This window comes from Cyprinus carpio, chromosome B6, assembly GCF_018340385.1.
Source record: "Cyprinus carpio isolate SPL01 chromosome B6, ASM1834038v1, whole genome shotgun sequence".
Lineage (NCBI taxonomy): Eukaryota > Metazoa > Chordata > Actinopteri > Cypriniformes > Cyprinidae > Cyprinus > Cyprinus carpio.
Window position 1 is genome coordinate 8,048,907 of NC_056602.1, and position 16,907 is coordinate 8,065,813.

The following is a 16,907-nucleotide window of genomic DNA, read 5'->3' on the forward strand; positions in this document are numbered from 1 at the left end:
CAGTTCCAGAGACCAAGTGGAATAGAGAGCGTTGGAGTAGAGGTCAGAGGGACAGGCCTTAGAAATGTCAGGCAGGCCGGACACAGACCCCAAATCTGGGATTTTCAGTTTCCCTGGATAACCCTGCCACATATGAGTTAAGATTAACATATTGACCAAACACAGGTGCACACATAACATCCTCTGCTCAAACCTTACCATACAAGCACAGATGTACACACAGTCATAGATGCATAGCCCACATGCACAAGCAAATACATCGCAGCACGCTCTCACAAACACACCGCAGCTGAGCATTCCAGCAAGTTTCTACTTTTAGCTTGTGATTTTCCCCAATTTTGGACTTGGTTTGTCACATTCATATCATAACGTTCAGGTGAAGTCCCAAGTAGGTGTTAGTATTGAAACATATGTCAGAAAGTGTCCTTTACCCTACTGGATCGTTCAGCTGCTGGAAAGTATAAGTATGTAATTTTTTTATGTAATTAATTTAAACACTCACTTGTATCAAGCTAATATTATAACTAAATCAATTAAAATCAAATGCAGTGAAATTATCAAAGTTCAAAACCTTTTTATGTGCCCTGTCAATAACTACACCTGCCAAAGTACACTGTTTCTAAGCGATTTTATAAAGCCACACATTCCTTCTCACCCAAGGACAATAACCACCGCTAGGCAGAAAACAGGTTTACCCATTTTATAAACGAGACTTCATGTGACCCATATCATGCAAAACTGGGTCAAACTTGAAGACAGATAAGCATATTTCTCACTGGCATGCTGACTGTATGCTTGAATTAGAGTGGACGACATTTTGAACTGACCTACATATTGACTCACCGGAAACCGCTCTGGCCCTTGTTTTTTATTTTGTGTGGTGTGGGTAAGAATAACAGTTTCCCTCTATCTGGGTGTAAGGCCCCCTACGGCCAAAGGGATGTTTCATTTCTCACAGATCGAGTCTCTAACATGGTTTGTGCTCCAATAGTGAGCTTCAGGATTAAGCTATATCCAGGACACCAGAAAGATGCACCTAGCATCTACTATAGGTGTAAAAATGCATGAGCGGCATGGGAACAGCACAGGTAAGCTTTTTGTAAATATAGCTCCTTGTGGCTCATCACCAGCAAATAATGGCCGTAGGCTTGAACAGCACGTCTAGAAGTTGCTCGTTGTTAGCGTTCTTGAGGCCTTTTTCATACTCTTTTCATACGTAATTAATTTATATAAGCAGGCCATTAAAGAGTTTGATCTGTCACCATGTTTGCCTTAACTGTTCAAAATAAGCTTTACTATGTTGTTAATACTCGTGCACACCCATGTCTTCTGACATTATGCGAAGTAAGAAGGGACTCTGCACTGTAGCACTGCATGATTTCTTACAGAATAAACAACAGATCATATTTTTTACATTAATCCTTACATCACTGAAATGTAAACAGTAGTGAGGGAGTTCTCACTTGAGAATTTGAAATGTCTTCAGTAAACAAGCCCTTCAAGGTTCATTAGGAAATGTAGTCTTGGTTCAGAACACATCAACATGGTGTGTTCCAGAGAGTTCCATAAGAACAGAATGTTCAGCATGTAAACAGCATGTTGGGAAGTCTGCGGATCAGAACTGGAAATAACGCACAGTACATTATGCGGAATCCCTGTTGTGGTGACTTCGTTTAAAATGGAAAGTCGGCCTGCGCTCTCTTTTTCTGTAATCTGTATGTGATCTGCTGATTTGGGTGTCTCTGTCTTTTCAGGGTCCCTCTCTCCAGACATTGTGCGGTATTTGGCCTTTTTCCTCGTACTTTGCCCTGCAGCTGGCACAACTCTTCCTCAGCTGTAATATTGCGACAACAGGGTGGGGGGTCGACGGCGCGTCAGGCAAGAGGCGGTGTCCTCCAAGGGTAACGAACAGGAGCAAACTGGTTCATACAGCTAAAATAATCCTCACAAACAAAAATGTCCCTGTGGGTGGGAATTTCTGTTGTTTACTAGTGTCCTTATGTAATATAGAACCCAACCCCACCATTGTTGGAAGTGAATTATGTAACGGGGGTGGTGGTAGATAACGCAGACTCTAGCTATCTCCCGCAAGTAGCAGCACTTAGATATTAGCTATTGGATAAAAGAGATGTGTGGAGTTTCCGGCAGTCAACTTGGACTTCTCAACATGGACACTCTGTTGTCCCCCTTCCCAGATAATGATAATACTCCTTTGTTAAACTAAATTCTTGACTCCATTATGCCCACTGTTTGGTTGTTATGTATGCAACATTACACACAGAGCAAAGCAACACAGAACGTAATCTCCAGACATCTCGTTGAAGATAGTGGCCATCTGACGGTTGTTCTCCTTCCAGATGAAAAACAGGGAAACAACTCAGAGAGGAATTAGTGTGTTTGTGATGATGGTCTAGCCACAGACATTGGGTGCCACACCACCCTTGATCCCCTCCTGCTCAGGTCGACTTCACAACTAAATGCTCGGGCCGTACACGATCTCGGTTACTAACAAAAAAAAAAAAAAAAAACAAAAAAAAAAAAAAAAAAAAAAAAAAAAAGCAATCCTGAAGAGTGAGACCTCCAGTGGGAGACGGGAGAGAGAGGGAGTGTTTGGGTGGATGGCTGTATGGGCAAGGGGCAGCACTGAGGTCAGCAGGTGGTGGAAGTGTGTTAAGTGGCACATAAGGCATGCACACACACAGATAGGGTCTACCACTCTTTCCACAGCCCACTTTCACACTGTTTCTCTGTTTACTCTGAGGGTGCCACTGTTGCCAAATGTCATTTTCTAACCATATCCTTTCTCCATCCAAGAAAGCCAAAACTGTGAACGTTTCTTTCTAAAACAGACTGTTGACAGTTACACACCTGGTTATTTATGTGTAATACGTTAGAAACTGTTTTCAATAAATCCTTATTGTAGTTGATGATAAACATTGTACTCTCTATCAAATTTTAATTAGCATTTGGGTTTGGTTATTCCAATGAAGACACAGCTAGGAATCAGTAGTGGACATAAAATTTGAATGTTTTAATGGTACATTGCAATAAGGTCAAGTGGGCAAAGTCAATAAATTATAGCCAAGAACTATGGGGGAGATGAGACCCAATGGTATTTCTAGTGGCTCGATGTTTCATAGTTTGTACGACATAGGCATTTTATTTATTTAAACACTTTTCCACATTCTGTACATATTGGGCCATATGTGTATTTGTAGCCAACTTGTTTCTTGATCCTGTTTCCTCAGAATGCTGTCCCTGTTCAAGATGCATCATTCTGGTCTCAAGATCCTCTTCTGGGTGGTTTCCGCGGGTAAGGAATAAATACTTTTGAATACCATTCATCTAATTCTAAACTCTTTGAAATACTTGTTGAAGGTAATCTGCAGTTTGTGTTGTGTGTGCTTCCAGTTTGCTTTTCAAGGGAGACCAATTTTTAGCGTTCTCCGCTGCAAGAAGAAGATCTGTGGAGTCTGAAGGGAAGAGGATACATCTGAGAAAATAATAATCTGACCTGGAAGAGGAATGGACAGCGGAGTGCACCCAAGGTTACAGCAGTAGTTGTTTTCATTGAAAATAACGAGACAGTTTTTTTCCTCACCATGTGACATGTCTGAAGCACATGCACATTTATATTGTTTGTTGATGTGCCCTGTGGGATCCTGCATGCTGCTTTGATCAATGCGCATCTCATTTCGGATTTTCCAGTCTGAAAGAATGTCCCACAAAAGAGACAGCACCTAAAATGAGTCAAGAGGAGCCGAGACAGGAGGATTTGTGTCAATTGGTTGGCTTGTTAACAATTTTCTTTTTAAACATACAGTGGTTTTCAAGTCCGCTGAAATCCTCTTTTAAGGCCTCACATGGTCAGAGGTCCCATGCAGTTTACAATTTGTGGAAACTTGCGCTGTGGCACAGGATGTTTTAATGTCATTCTGTTTTCAATTACAACTTACAAAGAGGTATTAAAAGCTTACCAACTGCATTTTAGGCTTTAGCACCAATTCCTTATGCACAGTCCGTTTGTCTCTTCTCCATCTATAGGCAGGAGAACCACCTAAGCACCAGTATTGCCTTGGGATCTCGACTACCAGAGCAGGCCCAGTTTCTCAGGAAGATTCAGAAGGAGCAGAGTTCGGGTTTCTGTCTCTTACGGACACTCGCGCGTAGCTTCGGACCCTACTTCCTAACGGGGACGCTGTGCCTCATGGTCCACGACGCCTTCATGTTTTCAGTTCCACAGGTTCTAAGGTGAGAAAGTCAAAGCAGATTTAATGAGTCATCTTGGCCCAGTCTTTTGGTATATCTAGGATAAGTTAGGCTTTGGGTTGTGTTTATGAGAAGTTCTGCCTTCAGATAAACACAGATGGCCCCTCTGTGCTTTTAAAGACAGCTTGCTAGGTTATCAAAATATTTTTAGAAGAGACATCTTACGGTTCACAATATCTTGGGATGAAAACAGGAAGTGGCAGTGTGAAGCAGGTGCTTGAGTCAGAGACGCCATAACAGCCAGACAGTGATCATGCTGTTTATGCCCACAGAGAAGCAATTATGGCTTCAAGTCTGAAAGCTTGAGAGAGCAAGAGATGACCACAGCATTCTGGTCCGCCGTAGACGTGTTAGCTTCTGGGAGGGTAGAGGAACACTGTCGGGGTTGTGGTGACTATAGGCAAGCAGCCAGCTAAATAGGAGGTTCAGTCAGCTCCCAGCGAACAGGGAGATCCAAACTGTAGCAAGTACATGTATTGTACTGGAATCCACTGTCAAAAAAGGTGGACTTTGGTGGGAACTGTGGAAACATTCAAGGTCTCCTTTTCCCTTCAGTGTTCCCCGACATGGATTTTGTAGCTTTTGGTTAGCATTCAGAAAAACATTTTTCCGTTGAACATGCTACCTCTTGTTAGGTCAACAAATCCACCATTCTTCAATTTCGAAACATTTTCAAAGAAAGCTGTGGGTTTAAGTGCTACTGTTAACCTTGAGCCTAACCACAATGGTTTGGATGCGGTCTGTTACAGAGGAATCTAGCCAAATGCTTAGTTACATCAGAAATCAGCAAATTTTCTTGGTACTATATAATGCCTTCATTCAAACCTTTTCTCTCTTTTTTAAGTCTGTTATTAGGCTTCATGAAGGATGAGGACGCTCCGCTGTGGAAGGGCTATTTCTACGCCTCTCTTATGTTCCTCCTGTCCTGCCTGCAGTCCATCTTCAACCACCAGTTACACATACACTGCTTTACTGTGGGCATGAGGGGTTAAAACAGCTGTCATGGGTCTGGTCTACAGAAAGGTGGGCCATCTCATCTGCACAAAAACCTTTTTAAAACATATAATTCTGTAATTAGTCTTTGATTTCTGAGGGAGGGAAGTATATACAGAGATGGTTTCACGGGCATAAAATAAAATAGAAAAAAAAAATGATGTACCATGTAATTTCCTAGAATCCTCTAAGTTTCTTCAAAATGGGCTGAAAGTAAAGTTTAACAAGTTTTTGACCATGTTATGAATTAGTGAAAATTCTGATAATACAATGTTTGTTGAATTTGTTAATTCAACTAAATTCTTATTATTACAATTCAGCTTCCTGTAGGTCATGACCGGTTTAAGTCAATTCAAATGCCCTTATGAAAGGGAGTCAGTCAAATTTTTTAATCAATCCCTTTTCTTCTTTATTTTCTCCATCTTGTTTTTTTCTCAGTCTCTTGTCGTGAACAGCGCAGACACGCAGAACATGCACGGTTGGGGAGATTGTCAATCTGGGTCTCTGCTGATACCCAGAAGCTAATGGACTTTGTGGTGTATTTCAATGCAGTGTGGTTAGCACCCATTGAGGTCACACTCTGTCTCTTCTTTCTTTGGCAGGTGAGGGGCACGTATATTTGCTTATTATTTTATTCCACTCCAGTAAACTATCTCCATTCTAGTAATATGAGTAAAACCTGAATTTCTTTCTAAGCATTTGGGGATACTGGCTGAATAGCTGTTTTAGCTTTCCATGAGAAATAAATGAGACATGTCTTGTTTGACTTTTTTCAGCATTTAGGACCATCTGCGCTAGCAGGCATTGCCACGGTGATCTTCATTTTCCCTCTGAATGGATTCATTGCAAGGAAGAGAAGCAAACTTCAGGTACTGTAATGTTGTAACTCATCCACGATTCGTGTGTCTTTGAGATCATGATATAAGAGGTTACTCTACATTAAAACATACTGTAAGTTCCATACCTCAAAAAAATTTTCTAAATATGTTGTATTGCAAGCTACGACAGTCCCAAGTGTTTCAGTCCTGGGAGTCAAGTACATTTATTTTTAATATTTGAATAATAACTGAACAAGATTCTCATTAAAGGAGATGAAAATGAGTTCCTTGTTTATCTCATCCACTAAAATTCTTTCTGAGCCATGAGACCGCAGAGGAGCGCTGTGAATGAGTGCTAAAGAAAGACAGCGTGAAGGGTCCACAGCTGGTTTAGATAGTGAAGTGAGCAGAGCGTGGGGTGTGCGGGTTGGATTCAAGCTTCTCTTGTTCCTTTGAAGTTCCCCATGCTTCCTCCAAAGCAAAGTAACCACAATGCTTGCAAATGGCAATAAAACTGAAATTTTCTTTTTAGAAAACAACAGACATTTGGCATGCCACTGATTGAGTCAATCTCTCAGCTCCTAGCTATTGTGTTCTAGAATATCTTAACATGCGGTTAGGAATTTATTGCCTTCTTCAATATCAATCATTCTGGTGTGAGGTCATTCTGCTGAAAAGACCTCCTTCTTGTTGTGATGCTGGTCTAATTGGTGAACCAGCATAACCATCCTGTTCATCAGCAAATCATAGCATGGTTAAGATGGTTAATGGTAATGGTGGTTGACCAAAAAAAATGTTTCTGGTTCAGTTAGTCAAGAAGCCTTGTAGGGACATTGTGATGTTTAATAACTTTCCTGTTTTCTGGTCATCCATAGGAGATACAAATGAAGTACATGGATGGAGGTCAAGTTAATGAATGAGATTCTGAATGGTATCAAGATTTGAAGTTCTACGCCTGGGAAAAGGCTTTTCTGGAGCAGGTCCTGGGATACAGAGAGAAGGAGCTTAAAAACGCTGAAGAAAATCCAGATCTTATACTCTGTGTCTATTGCCTCTTTCAACTCTTCATCTTTTTTTGGGTGAGATTCTTAAGTAATGCTTCAGGACACACTTTTGGGAAAGAACTAAACCTAAATTCACTAGGTCAGGATGTCATTTATTTTATCTTATTTTTTGACTGTGATTTCCATTCTTTGCCAGATTGCTTTTGCCATGTTTGGTGTCTATGTGCTCATTGATGATAAGAATATTCTGGATGCTCAGAAAATCTTTGTATCAATGGCTCTCATCAACATACTGAAAAACTCCCCTAACCCAACTTCCTTTCGCCATGAGCACAACCATGCAGGTGAGAATTACCATTAACACCATTATATTCTGCCCTGATTATTTATTTACTGATGGTGTCTGTATTTTAATTATTTATTTTGTAGTGATCTTAATTCAAATGTACAAATTATTCTTGTGTTGCAGGCTCTTGTCTCTTTAAAGCGTCTGGGGAAATTTCTTTGTCAAGATGAACTCAAACCCAGACAATGTGACAAGGGAATCCTTTAAATCTGGTGAGAGATCACTTTGTTGACAAACATTATTGTGCAATAGATGAGTAAGGCTAAAATCAGACTGAATGTTGTCTGTACACTGTGAGACTTTCCCTCTTCCCCTCACTTTTCCGTCTGTCAGTAAAAAATATGAGTGAGAGCAAGATTTAACAACATTTTGATAATAGCTTCTAAATTTCACAGTTAGATGGTAGTGATGTCTCACTTCCTCACACTGGCACACAACAATCAGAGATCTCTGAAAGCACACTGGATCGCATGCATGTGAATACAGTGTAGCCTACTACATAAAATATTAATGTATTTGATTTATTTAAATTTTACTTTGTAGATCATCACAGACCTTGCACAAAAAAAACAGTTTAATTTAAAAATGATTAGCCTTGTTACCAAAATAAACACAGCTTACAGTATTACAGTATTAAATTAAATATTATAATTTACTCTGCAATCAAAATTACATTTATATGGACTTATTACTTATAACTTTTATATAACTTTAAAATATTTTGTATGGATTTTTATTTTATTTTATTTTTTTTTTACAATGCAACATCGCCTGTCTTTTTATTTCAAAGTTCTTTTTTGAAACATAAAAACCGGTATATTTGCCATGACTAAACAACACAACATACAGATTAGCAGTTATTATAGAAAAGGAATTTGATTGGGGGATGGTGGTGGGCGGCATTCATCAAAGCTGTTCAAGATAGCTTGTGAAAACTGTTATTGTGAATATAAAGCTAATTAGACTGTGTAATTAAAGTGAGTCTAATAATTTAACAAGCTGCAGAAGAAAATCTAGTTTCCCAGAAGCGATCTCTGTAATTTCAACGGCACTTTTCTCAAGAAACAGTTTGTGTATTGTGAAGATAGTCTGCATGTTATGGTAAGTGATTAAGGCATGATATTACATGATTTATTTTTCTCTTTGATTGTTCCTCTTTGCTTGTCAGATGTGGATGGTGTAGTGTTTTGAGAATGGAACCTTCAGCTGGTCTAAGGATGGCCCCCCGTGTCTAAAAAGGTATTCATTATCCAGAAAGTTTCCACAAGACTCCTGAATACACAATCAGGCAATAAGTGTCCAAGTTTAAGCAACATCCCCCTCACTTACTCTGTGTGTTGGAGTAGCGATCAGCGTTAGAGAGTCCCTGTGGTTCACTGGTTGCTGTTGTCGGCCATGTTGGCAGTGGGAAATCCTCGCTGCTTTCTGCCATGCTTGGGCCACCAGACTGAAAAAAGAAGCGGGGCAGTTTCAGTCAAGGTACTTACATTAATCAAACCATAACGCTCATTGTATATATTTTATGAAATATGATTTTGAATGGCATGTTATGATTATACAGAAAGTGCCCATAATGAGAGCCCGTAGACTCACATGTAATTTAAAATTATATGTAATATAGAATTATAAAATTCACAAGGTACAATAGTCTGAAACCACATTGAAAATCAAATTTAAATTTGGAAATAAACAAAACGTTTTAGCAATTCAAAAAGTCAAGATTATGTCATAGTCTGCACTATTTCAAGGCCACTAATCAAATTTCAAAGAGCAAAATAGTCATCCTTACAGTTGATTGTCTTTCTTAGCATTTATTGCTCCTATCAATACAGGGCTCAGTTGCCTACGTTCCCCAGCAAGCTTGGATCCAAAATGCCAGTCTGCAGGACAAACATTCTGTTTGGACGGGAAAAAAGGAAAATGGTATCAAGCGGGTGCTGGAAGCCTGTGCCCTGCTGCCAGACCTGGACAATCTGCCTGCAGGAGACACCACTGAGATCGGAGAGAAGGTGAGACCCAAAGTAGAGGACTGAGCTTGTATGAGCTAAACTTCCATGATTCAGATTCAATAGGATAAATAAGCATCCATGAGACCAATCACAATTGAGCATGGATCTATATAAATCTTGATATACTGTACATCTAAATAAAATATAGTTTTGCTTTGTCTTTTGCCAGGGTTTAAATTTGTCCGGAGGACAGAAACAGAGGGTGAGCCTGGCACGTGCTGTTTACAGGAAAGCTGACGTGTACCTCCTTGAGGACCCCCTGTCTGCGGTGGATGCACATGTCGGTCAGCACATCTTCAACAAAGTCATTGGACCTAGAAGAGGCATACTGAGAGACAAGGGGTGACTATCACTGTAGTGTTTTACCCTACAGATGGAATGGGGGGTAATTTTCTATCTCCTCAGCATTTCCAATTTCTTTTTTTTCAAAGACACGGATTTTGGTGACCCATGGAATGAGCTTCCTGCCTCAGGCTGATTTGATTCTGGTTCTGGTGGCGGGGAGATCAGTGAGCGAGGTTCCTATCAAGAACTTCTGAACCGGAATGGGGCTTTTGCTGATTTCATCCACACCTTTGCGAGCTCTGAAAGGACAAGAGTGCTTTTCGGAGGCTTCCCAGAGAGGTAATATTACTATGGTGTGTGTTCGGGCATTTATACTAGCTGAAAAGATAGATATGCAGTTATTGTGGATGCTGATGTCCCCACCAGGGAATCGAGTGTCCCTAGCATGTTCTTCTGATGTTTCCCTGCTTAAACAAGTGTTACACTATAAGCTACACCAGTCTCCATTTAGCATAAACCAACCAGGTTTATGCTAAATGGCGGTTCAAGCTGATCTTCTTAGAAGGGATATGTCAGATCCAAATGTTGTTCTAATGTGAAAAAAAAAAAAACTATTATTGATCATTTTATGTTAAATCCATACATTTACAGGCTCCAGAAGACTGTCTGTAAGATTGAGTGTTACTGAATACATGCCATTTTCCAGGGATCTGTCCCAAGAGCAGCTTATCAGGTATGAGATTTTATATTTGCTTATTCAGTGCTACTGAATATGACTTCAAATGATGCAGAAAAACAGGAAATGACACCGATATTGTGGTACAGAATGACTGCAGTTAAAGCTTGGTGGCCAATATCAGTCTAATTTCAATGAGTGTTGCATTGAATGTGTATAACTGATAACCACTTTTGGTAATCCACAATAATCTTGACCCATAAACATTATGAAACTGAACAGGACATAAAATGTAAAGGAAAAGATCAAGTCACCAGTTTGGTATTGGGATGTATTTTATGACATAAACCTGAAAATCTTGAGCCATTTTAACCACAGACCTAATTTCAGGCATCTAAAAAAAATATTGACTTGTGGATGATTGAACCAAAAGTGCAAAAAAAATGCTAGTTCATTTCCAGATATTTAGACTCCGCAGGACTTAGCACTGGTTAAGTTATTCATTAAATGAGAAGCTTAAAGATTTAATCAAACTGTCTTTTAGTGGTGGACACCAACAGTATTACAATTGAGCCACTGCCTGATTCTGATGAGGACCATATTCAAGAAGACCTGGGCAAAAACTGACTAAGGCTGATAAAGCACGGATTGGCAGAGTAAGTTTATCCTAAAACTTGATGACACTTTTTTTATTTATTAACCACATACATTTGGCTTATGATCTCAATTTTCCCTCTGTCCCAATAGGTCAAACTTGAGATGTACATTGAATACTTCCACACTATTGGTTTTGCCTTTGATAGTTTCCATTGTATTCCTGTATGCCTTCCAACAAGCAGCATCTCTGTCTTATAATTACTGGTTAAGCTTGTGGGCTGATCAGCCTGTCATCAACGGCACTCAATTAAACACGGATCTGAAACTAGGAGTCTATGGAGCTCTTGGCTTCGCTCAAGGTCTGCAGAGTCTTAGTGTTTTACCTCAACAGCTCAAAGTTATGATTCAAATTAAACTAAACTGATTTGAATTTCTGTTGTTTTAGGAATTGCCATATTTGGTACAACAGTGGCCATCTCATTAGGGTGCATCATCGCCTCCCGCCATCTTCACTTGGAACTTCTAAACAATGTGCTTCACTCCCCTATGTCGTTCTTCGAGACCACTCCCAGTGGCAACCTCTTCAATCGTTTTGCTAAAGAGATAGATGCCATAGACAACATGATCCCTGATGGGCTGAAAATGATGCTAGGTTACTTCTTCAAACTTATGGAAGTCTGTATCATTGTGTTGATGGCCACTCCTTTCGCAGCCGTCATCATCCTTCCTATGGCATTCCTCTATGGCTTCATACAGGTATGCCTGAATCTGCATTTATGGGGTTAAGGAAAGAAGACTAATCCATCTGCTGAGCCAACCATACCTGAATTCAGAAGCAAGGATTGAAATCATTATAGTTTTGACTATAATCTCTCTCTCACTCTTTTTAACCTTGAAGAGTTTCTATGTGGCCACATCCTGCCAGCTGAGGCGGTTGGAGTCAGTGAGTCGCTCTCCCATCTACACGCATTTAAACGAGGACAGTGCAGGGTGCCAGTGTCATCGGGCGTTCAATGAGCAGTCCCGCTTCATCATGGGTGTCAACCACAAGGTGGATCAAAACCAAACGGCTTACTTTCCCCGTTTTGTAGCCACAAGGTGAGACAATCGCAATAACATCTACATCAGAAAAAAATATCACAAACTATAAGCGTATTCTTGTATTCAAAAACAACAAGGTGGGTGCAATGGACTGGACACAGCCATTAAAAAAAACTCTGCTGATGCAATTCAAGACTGCATTCTGTATCAATGGCACTTTTTATGGCACCTACTATACTACTGTTTTGGGCATCCTGTAACATAGATATTGATTGCTTGATATTGATATTAACTTAGTTCTGGGATGTCTTCTCATGCAGGTGGCTGGGTGTGAATTTTGGAGTTTCTGGGTAATGGCATTGTCCTTGCTGCTTCTATTCTCTCTGTGATGGCAAAAGGAACCCTGAGCCCTGGGATGGTTGGTCTGGCTGTGCCGTTGTACCTCATTCACTTCAGGTGTGAATAATTTCAAATGCCTCTATGCAGAATCTGACATTACTAATATAAATATTACAAGAGCTACCAGATATATTTCATGTGGCAGTCTCGCTCTTGCAATGTTCACCATCAAACCAAAATAGATCTACTATGGTGTAGCTTTCATTTGTGGTCAGCCTTTTTCAAATTAACATTCAGAGAAGAAAATGCAAACATTATTTTATTTGTCTGTGTTAGATCAGACAAATCACATCCCATCCTTATTGACTGTCATTTTTGTTTGCTGTTTTTTAGGTGACAGGTTTCCTGAGCTGGATTGTAAGGTCGTGGACGGATGTAGAGAACAACATTGTATCAGTTGAGAGAGTGAAAGAGTATGCAGACACTCCAAAAGAAGTGAGTGTAGCTGAATAGCATATTATATCTATGTATAGCATATATTTATGTATAGCATTTTTTTTTTTGGGGGGGGGGGTCTGTAATAGCAAGCATTACAGACTGTCTATATCATTATTTACAGGCAGCTTGGACCATAGAGGGAAGTTCTTTACCGCCATCTTGGCCTCAAAAAGGGGACCATAGAATTTCATGATTATGGTCTCCAGTACCGTAAAGGCCTGGAGTTGGCCCTGAAGGGCATCTCTGTTCACATCAAAGAGCGGGAGAAGGTACAAGTGAAGAAGTATTCTACATCAGCATTTACTGTAAAATATTATTACTGTCTATTTTTATGGATGATATATACCTCACCTCATTTCTCTTGAACAAGGTTAGATTCTTGTAGACCTTGAGGGAGTAGAATACCCAAAAATGTCATCAATTACTTGCAAAGATAAAGTAATACAACCATTTTATTGTTCTAAAAAGGATATACGGTGTACACTGCTGTAATTATGCTTAACAAACATTTGGTGGGATTGTTGCCTAGTGGTAATACAAAGTGTTTCTGGAAAATAGTCCCATAATTTCGTTGTCTGGAAGTCAAGCTATGTTGAAAACATTCCTGCAGGCTTACTCACTTGTTGCTTATCCTTTCAGATTGGCATTGTGGGAAGAACTGGTGCAGGAAAATCATCTTTGGCTCTTGGAATTTTCCGGATCTTGGAAGCAGCAAAAGGACAGATCTTCATTGATGGAATCAATATTGCAGAGATCGGGCTTCACGATCTAAGATCCCGCATCACCATCATTCCACAAGTCACAATACAACTGAGATACTCCACGGTGAACCAAAATTACTCTATAATTTCTTCTTCACGTCATGGCTTTTTCAAATTATTATGAACTCTTCACAAATCTGTTTTGCAATTTTAATATCTTTCCAGGACCCAGTGCTGTTTTCAGGATCTCTCCGTATGAACCTTGACCCCTTCGATGCCTATACTGACGAGGACGTGTGGAATGCTTTTGGAACTGGCTCACCTTAAAAATTTTGTGTCTGAACTGCCAGATAAACTCAATCATGAGTGTTCAGAAGGAGGAGAAAATCTCAGGTAAGTGCATCCAAGAGTGCTATTCTTTCATGATTTTAAATAACTAAAAGTAAATTGCAGGCATGACATTTTAATAAGAGACTTTGGATTAACAATGGTGAGTGGTTCTCTTCCTGCAGTCTTGGTCAGAGGCAGCTGGTTTGTCTAGCAAGAGCTCTTCTCCGAAAGACAAAAATTTTGGTGCTGGGATGAGGCCACAGCTGCATGGACCTGGAGAGCAGACACCCTGATCCAGTCTACCATCCGCAGCCAGTTTGAGGACTGTGCTGTTCTTACCATTGCGCACCGCCTCAACACCAGTATGGATTACACAAAGTAGGTCATTTTACAAAAGCCATTGAACAGTGGTTCCCAAATCATTCTCTGTGGCATTCACAAAACATTGTTCTGTTTGTTTGAGGGGTCCCAAAACAACCACATTTACCGTTGTACCATTGTGTTAAACCCAGTCATTTCAATAGGGAATTTCACAGGACAAATGATTTTAAACCTGCTGATTAAGTTGGTCACTCAATTATCTCTCAACCAGCGCTTCATACATTGCTACACTATTGAAAAAATTGGCTGAAACTTTCATTAATATCACCGCATTATTAGGAGTTTTGGAAAGTGATTTAGCTGCTTACAAGTCGTAAATGTCTTCATTCATTTTGTGTGACTCAATTCTAATGAACTCTACAGTCAGCTTGCGTAATTTATGAAATTAAACTCTTATCTGACAGCCCGAATGACCATATTGTCTATAATGTAATGTTTTATTATGACTAACGTGACCAAAACAGGTAAATTTAGCGCTATTATATATAATTTTAGCGGACGTCGCCACAGTTTGGGTACCTCGTTACTTGATTTGCCTATACACCAGTCATTTGTTAATATTTTTAAACGTTACCTTATTTTTGTTTTCTCAGGGTGATTGTTGATGGATAAAGGGACATGTAGTCGAGATGGATTCGCCCAGTAACCTTATTGCAAAAAGAGGCCCAATTTTACTACATGTGCAGGGAAGCTGGGCTCTTGTAAGACTTTTACTTACACATCGACTGTCTTCTTGCGCCTCTTGTGGCGAAAGCAAAGAATCTGCAGACTCTCCATTTCTCAGTGCAGAACACACAGACATCCCAATAAGACAGCTGGTGCACCAGACACTTCAACACACACTTCCCCACAAATTAAAATGGTTTGCCTGTTAAATTGAAGATGAAAATGTAAGTTTTTACTCAGGTTTACTCGCCATCTCCCATGGGCAGAGGAACACTACGCAGCTCTTAGGAAGAATGAGAAAAAGGCCTTCCTGCCAGAAGATAAAGATCGGTGCTGCTCCAAAGCTATTTTGTAAGGTTACAGAACGATGTAGTTGATGGAAACCTGTAAATATGGCACCCATACAATTAGGGGAAGAAAGTGTCTGTTCTGCTTGTGCCAAAGCATCCATGGAGAAAGAACATGATTGTGAGAGCAGCTAACATGGTAATGTTGTTGCAAAGGTATATATAACAAATCAATGAAGAAAATTCTTTAAGCTCTAGTGGATTCTTAGTTCTCTTTATAGACCGTCAGTTATGTGAAGATCACGTAAGAGGACAATATGTTTACAAAAATATTGCCACATATACTTGACCTAAAATCCCCTGAAAACCTCCAGACTCCCTTTCAGACCACTAATTAAAGCTTTTACGAGAGGGTTTAGGGAAAAAACATCAGTACAGTTAAACCAAGTTTGGTTGTGGTGTTTGTTTGTTTCAGCCAAAGTAAACAAATAAAACCTGTAAATAATTAGTAATATTACATGACTTCATTACTGCTGACCAGTCAAATTTTTTAATAGCAAGAAAATATTGTTCACCGCCATTCTGAAGGCAAGATTTTTATTTAGCAGTTTTGCACTTCTCTTACTTGCGTAAGAAAAAGTGTTTTACAAGCATTTTGTTCTCTGTAACTGTTACTGTAGATTTTTAGAAATATATTTTAATCTTAAAAGTGGACATGAAAAGACACTGCATCTCGTCTTATAAGGGACAATGCGAAAAAAGCTACATGTGTGACATGTACATTCAAGTGCCTTTGTGACACTCCAGATTTTATTTATATTTTATATTTAATCTTATTGATACTTCATCTCATGTTTTGTATGTTATACATGTAATAACTGTGTATAAAGAAACTTGACATCTTGTTAAAGGATGCGTCATGGTGTGCTTCTATAAGCTTTTCTACAGGCTCCATATTTGATGACAAACCGAAAAAAAACATGCTGTTAAAAACAATAAAAAAAAAAAACACTCTTTGGACATGACGAAAAAGCCACAGAAAGAAAAAAAATGAGTACCAAACTATATTTATTGTTTACAGTAGTAAAGGACAACAAAAAAAAAAATGTACATATCAGTACAGAAGGATGCCAACATTTGGAAATCTTTGATGTCAAACGCTCTCTCCCCTTCAGCCATATGAATTACAGTGGGAGGGCAAGAGATGTTAAAGGAAATCAGGACCAGTCCTTGTTAGCGATGACAGATACCTCGCATCAACAATGCCTGAAAAGGATTCCCTTTCGTTTGCTTCAAGACCTGGTCATAGTTTTAGGATTTAAAAAAGGGCAAAAGTAATGAAGAGAAAAAGATATATTGGTCTTTTAGATCATTCCTGTTTCCTCAACCAACACTCAAGAGGAACCGAAAAGGTAAATGGATGGTATTTCTACAGACATTGAAAAGTATAAACACAGAACTAGTTGTGTGTAATCCTGCCCATATTTGCTAATCGAGTACCATCTTTGGGGTTGGTCCAGAAAGGGTCACTGTAAAATTTTATAATGTAGTCAGTCTCTTCATTTTAAATTGATCTCCACCAAGATCCCGTCCCTACAGTGAGCTCGTACGAGAAAAAAACAAAAAGGGGCGTTGCCCCATTTTGTAAAGGAAGAGGCATACAACAC

The 16,907-nt window shown here is 39.5% G+C and overlaps 1 pseudogene; it reads left to right on the forward strand.

Moving 5' to 3' along the window:
• Nucleotides 1–14,992, forward strand: part of LOC122137645 — a 23,246-nt pseudogene extending 8,254 nt beyond the window's left edge.
• Nucleotides 14,993–16,907: the final 1,915 nt, after the last annotated feature.